The following is a 6000-nucleotide window of genomic DNA, read 5'->3' on the forward strand; positions in this document are numbered from 1 at the left end:
TGGAAAGGAAGCTGCGCAGGTCAAAATTCTGGCATTTTTCTCCATGGGATTGTTTCCTTTGCTTGGCAGGTGTTTTCTTGGCTGGGCTGGAGCTGCAAACAGTTTCTTGGGTGGTGGTTTCAGTCCATTCAGATTTCTTGTCTTCAGTGGACTTTGAGCTGTCGCACGTATGTGAGGTTTCCCTGCAGGGAAACGGTATTGTATAAGTTTTCTCGACAAACTTAATGAGTTATCTGTTACATGCAGCTGTTAGGAGACAATGGCCTGGATGGAGAGGACCAGCCTCTCTTGAAGCTCTACAGTTTATCATTACAACCACGGGACTTCCCTGGTGGTCCAGTGGTTAAGACTTCACCTTCCAATGCAGGGGGTGAGGGTTCGATCCCTGGTCGGGGAGCTAAGATCCCACATGTCTTGCGGCCAAAAAACCAAAATATAAAACAGAAGCAGTATTGTAACAAATTCAGTAAAGACTTAAAAAAAAAATGGTCCTCATCAAAAAAACTAAAAGAAAAAAGAAAAACCCTAAGGGTCCTTCCAGCTGGAGTCTCTGATTGCACAGAGGTTCACATTTCCACGTTCAATGTGAAGATGCTGTGCGGCAGCTGAAGAAGTTTAGTGAAATCCAACTTAGTGACTGTTCTGTCTAAACTTGTATTATCCTCATTCCATGAACTATTTAAAAATAGAGTAGTAAAAAAAGCCAACTAGGATCTGGAGGCCTATTAAACAATACTTTTCACTTTTCTAACAGCATTTATTTAAAGAGAAGAATATATCTTAATAGCTGTTGAACTGGTTTCTTGCAGTCCTCAACCTTTTCTCCTGGAATAAGTTAGGCATTTTAAGAACCTGCATTAACTCCCACAGTCCATAATCCAGAGCAAACAGAAGTGGTAATGCAGACCTTCTGCGGTGTTGACCATGTGATTTTCTTTCCTCTTCTTCTCACCACCCATTGAGTGTTGGCCTCCAGGTTCATTCCTGGATCACTGCTCTCACTCTACCTGATTTAGCAGACCAACCTCATCCTTTCCCAAGGTTTCAGTTACCACTTAGGTGCTAATAACTCTTAAATCTTTATCTCTAGTTCTACGTATCCTTCTAGTGCTGGACTTAGGTATCCAACAACCTACTGAAAACTTCAGTTTCTCAAACTCTACATGCTTCATATTTAACTTATCATCTTCTCTCACAAACTGCTTCTCCTCCTTTCTCTGGATCTTGGTGATTAGCACCACTGGTTGTCACAGGAGGGGCCATAGTGATGCAGTATGGTTGGCAACAGGGCTTTAAATTTAGTTTGAAAACCAACTAAGGGAATCAGGACCAAAAAGAGCCAGAGGGTAAGTGAAAATCATGAGAGGTTCAGGATTGGTGCAGGAAAATGACTTCTCCCATCAAATCTGATGAGCAGGGTCAGGGCTGAAACTGGGAAATAGAGTCAAGAGTCAGGTCAGTCAGAGGTACGGAGGAAGTGACTTTAGTAGGATGAAGGAGAGAGTGAGGTTGGAAGGACACCAGTGCTGCGGTGTGGGCATCTTGCCCTCTGGGCTGTTGGCTGCATAGTGACAGCCACACCGTGACACTTCCCTGAACACGCTGTGCTCTCTCACTCCTCTTGCTTTTGTACTTGCTGCTTACATTTCCTGATGTGCCCACATTTTTGTCTTTGTCTGAACTTTTCTTCTAATTGTTCAAGACTCAGCTGAAGTATCTTCTGTGTGAAACCTTACCTCAAACTCTAGACAGAGTCACTCTCTGCTCTGTGTCCATCTCGTACATAGCTGTTTTTCTGCAGTCCCCACGTTTTTGACGTCTGTTTATGTTTTTCTTTTACTTTACTTTTATTTTAATAAAAGTAATATGTAAAAATATTTTGAAGTTAAATAGTGGTTTCTGATTTCCAGAAACAGCAGACTGGATTAGTCAGATTAACTCTCCATCTAAAGACAATGAAAAGTATTATATAACATAGCTTTATATAATAAAAAATACCTTTAAAAGTATCAGAAATCTGAAAAGACAGTAGGAACTCCAAATTATTGTATGAGAGTCTGTAAAGAGAGTTATAAGCATACAAATATACTGTACGTGAGAGTATACATGCTCATCAAACGTGCTCATGCCCTGAGGGCATTTCCTACAGGACCGGAGAGCTTTGGCTCTACATCCACAAAAGAGAAGAGGAACAGGGGCTTCCCTGGTGGCACAGTGGTTAAGAATCCACCTGCCAATGCAGGGGACATGGGTTCGAGCCCTGGTCCAAGAAGGTCCCACATGTTGTGGAGCAACTAAGCCCATGCACCACAACTACTGAGCCCGCATGCCACAGCTACTGAAGCCCGTGCGCCTAGAGCCCATGCTCCACAACAAGAGAAGCCACCGCAATGAGAAGCCCGTGGCAATGAAGAGTAGCCCCTGCTTGCCGCAAGTGGAGAAAGCTCATGCACAGCAACGAAGACCCAACGCAGCTAAAAGTAAATAAATAAAATAAATTAAATTAAAAAATAAAAAGAGTAGAGGAACAGAAGTCAATCCCAGTATCCGAGGTCTTAAAGGAGACAGTCCTGACATTAAGCTGGTTCCTGGAAAGGGAATCACACTCAGAGTAAGGGTGAATCATACCTAAATCCACCCTCTACCCCAACCATGGGAGATTTTAAAGAAAGCTGCCTTGGAAAAAAAAACAGAACAGGAGAAAAAAAAGAAAGAAAAAATTCCAGAGATTTTGGGACCACAGATCAACTCTTACAAAGATTTGCACATGGGTACACACAATCTAGAGCTCAGAGGCCAAGGAAGATCAAGCTATGGAATTGGTTTGAGATGGTTGCACCTGTTAGTATGCCCTAACATTTTTAGAAAGGAATACAAATGCTCTCTGAAGGAGGGCATATCCATCCTAGACTTTGGGTAACCAACAAGTTCAAGTAATTTTCAAGGATAGTGACAAGCAGGAAGTCAGAGATAACAAGGCACCAAAGTGAAAGTGGTGGAGGTTGGTAGGGAGACAACATGAATGAGAATTAAGAGAACACAAAAATAACAGAAACATAACTGTACAGATGTCAAAGAATGAAATTATCAAACACACATTTTGAAACAACTAAATATATCATGTTTAAAGAAATAAATTGAAAACCGGAAATATATCCAGGAACCATGAAACTATGAAAATAGAACTTCCAGAAATAAATACAATAACCAAAATTTAAAACTCAACGGGTATCTTATAAGACAAAGAGAAAACTTTCAAATCAGCTAAAGAAAATGGACAGATCACCTTCAAATGATTGACAGTTACTCACATCTGGATTCTCAATTGCAACATTCAAAGCAGAAAACAGTTTACTGATATCTTCACCTGCCAACCTAGAATTCTATATTTAGTGAATCTGTATTTCATGAACGAGAGTGGAGTAAAGGCATTATCACAAGTAAAAGCTGAAATAATCACCAATGAATTCCTCACTATAGGGAATTCTAAAGGAGATACTTAGGCAGAAGATAAGTGATCCCAAAAGCAAATTCTGAGATACAAAAATAGAATAACAAAGAGAGAAATGAACAAACAGGTAAATGTAAATGAACATTGACTGAATGCAATGTTAATAATAATATTTAGTGAGACCTAAAAAGGAGAGATAAATTATGAGGTATAAATGGAGTTAAAGTGTTCTAAAATCCTTATATTATCCAAGAAAATAATAAAGGTTTTATTTTATTTTTTTTGATAATCTAATCATTAGTGCTATAATTTCTAGAGTAAGATAATTAGAATGCATAACTTCCAAACTAATAGAGGGAAAAATTGAATAATAAGGAATTCTTAGCCAATCAAAACACTACAGAGGGCTTCCCTGGTGGCGCAGTGGTTGGGAGTCTGCCTGCCAGTGCGGGGGACACGGGTTCGAGCCCTGGTCTGGGAGGATCCCACATGCCGCGGAGCAACTGGGCCCATGAGCCACAACTACTGAGCCTGCGCGTCTGGAGCCTGTGCTCCGCAGCAAGAGAGGCCGCGATAGTGAGAGGCCTGCGCACCGCGATGAAGAGTGGCCCCCACTTGCCGCAACTAGAGAAAGCCCTCGCACAGAAACTAAGATCCAACACAGCCATAAATAAATAAATTAAAAAAAAAAAAAACACTACAGAAAGGAGAGAAAAAATAGAAGATGTGGAACAAGTAGAAATCACAAAATAAGATGGCAGATTTTAAAACATTATCTTAATAATTACATTAAACATAATTCAATTATATGGTTTAAAAAAAGGCAAATAGTGCTATACTGGATTTTTAAAAATTGAACTCTGTATATCATGAGAATAAAGGGAGAATAATAGTAAAAGGATGGAAAAATATGTCATTTGTATTTGCAAAGATATTTGGTATAAATAGATTAATACCAGACAAAATAGATTGTATCAGGCAAAAAGCATTGTGAGAGGTAAAGAAGGATACTTCATGATGATAAAAATTTAGATAGGATTATCTAAATTTGTAGGTACCTCATAAAAATATATAAAGCAAAAATTTGATAGAGCTATAAGGAGAAATAGACAAATTCACAATTATAGAAGGAAATTTTATTCTTCTCAGGGATTGATAGATATAATGAGACCAAATAAATAAATAAATAACCTGTTGGTTAAGATACAAAAGACTGAACAATATAATTAACAAACTAGATTTATGGCATCTATTGAACACTATAACCAACCACAAACCCCCTCATATTATTTAAAAACACACACAAATAATTTACAAATAATGAAAAAAGGCAAGAATTAAAACATTTCAAAGGATTGAAAGAATCTTCAAATATTTTCTGGTCATAACATTAGGGAGAAATCAATAACAAAGAGTAGGTAGAAATTCACATGTCTTTGGAAATGAGGAACAACATTCTAAAGTCATATGTCAAGTAAGAAATTATAATGAAAATTAAATTTTGAACTGAATAATGAAAATGCTACATATTACAACTATAGATGAAGTCAAATAGAGAAAAATTTATTGGTTTGTATCCACATGTTAGAAAAGAAGAAAGGTTGAAAATTAATGAGATTAGTATGCATCAAAAAAATTTAAAAAGCAACTACAAAATTAACACCAAAAAAGGAAGAATAAAGTAAATAATAAAGATAGAAGCAGTAATTAAATGAAACAAAAAAAAACATACAGTAGGAAGGCTCTAGATGGCTAAAAAGTAGTTCTTTCATAAAACCAATAAAGTTGATAAAACCTCTTCCGAAACTGATCAAAAATAGAGAAGGTACAAATAAAGAATACTGGAGTAAGAAAGAGAATATAACTACAGATGCCGGACAGCTTAGAAAGGAGATATTATTATCAACTTTATACCAATACATTTGAAAATATAGATGAAGAAGATGAATTTTAGGGGAAGGATACCAAGACTGACTGGAGAAGAAACAGAAAACTGCAACAGTCCCAAATCTTTAAATAATTAAATCAGTAGTACCTGTGTAACCTGAAAGGAAAGCCCCAGGCCAGCTGGCTTCACTAGGTAGTTATTCCACACATTAAAGGAAGAAACAGTTTCATTCTTACCACACACCTCCAGACAACAAAAGAAGAAGAAACACTTATTTTATGATAGAGCAAAACTTGAGACCAAGGACAAATAGGTAAGGAATATTTCCAGGCTAATTTCACTCATGGACATAGATGTAAAAATTTTCAAAATGTAGTAAAGCCCCATCACAATACGATAATGATATTCAAATAAAATCAGTTGTGTAAACACAGGTCCCATGATTGTGAAGTTCATGAGTGGCCACATCAGACTTGCACACATGCCTCAGCCCCTGATGTTGTTTTATGTGTGTGCTGGGGGGGTTCATATTTTTCCTTTATTTTTTAAAATATTTTTTTGATGTAGACCATTTTTAAAGTCTTTATTGAATTTGTTACAATATTGCTTCTTTTTTTTATGTTTTGGTTTTTTGTCCGTGAGGCATGTGGGATCCTAGCTC

Source organism: Balaenoptera musculus, chromosome 2 (genome assembly GCF_009873245.2).
Source record: "Balaenoptera musculus isolate JJ_BM4_2016_0621 chromosome 2, mBalMus1.pri.v3, whole genome shotgun sequence".
Taxonomy (NCBI): domain Eukaryota; kingdom Metazoa; phylum Chordata; class Mammalia; order Artiodactyla; family Balaenopteridae; genus Balaenoptera; species Balaenoptera musculus.